This window comes from Penaeus monodon, chromosome 21, assembly GCF_015228065.2.
Source record: "Penaeus monodon isolate SGIC_2016 chromosome 21, NSTDA_Pmon_1, whole genome shotgun sequence".
NCBI lineage: Eukaryota > Metazoa > Arthropoda > Malacostraca > Decapoda > Penaeidae > Penaeus > Penaeus monodon.
The window spans coordinates 11,944,207-11,944,519 of NC_051406.1; the positions used below are offsets into that span (position 1 = coordinate 11,944,207).

At 41.2% G+C, this 313-nt stretch overlaps 1 protein-coding gene across 1 annotated transcript in view; it reads left to right on the plus strand.

Moving 5' to 3' along the window:
* Positions 1–313, plus strand: part of LOC119586221 (cardioacceleratory peptide receptor-like) — a gene marked incomplete at its 5' end in the record, with an annotated part of 29,763 nt that overhangs the window by 18,517 nt on the left and 10,933 nt on the right.

Below are 313 nucleotides of genomic sequence, written 5' to 3' on the forward strand. Positions count from 1 at the left end.
CAGGAAATCCATTAAAAAGGGAGAAAAAAATGTGTTATACAGATTAAGACTCCAAACCTCGAGGCAGAGAGAGGAGACAGTGCCACCAGATAAGAAACAGATAAGAAGGAACGGGAGGAGTGAGTGCCAGCTGAAAGGGAGAGGAAGTGCCATAAAAAGGATTCCAGTGGCATTAGGAAGGAAAGATTTTAGTGCTTTAAAGAACTAAGTAAAAGGGAGTGCGGGTCTTGCCCATTGTGTGATATTGCCTCGACGAATAAACAGAAATGAATCCGTGGGAATAAATGAGAATATATAGTTTTTCATCTGCTTG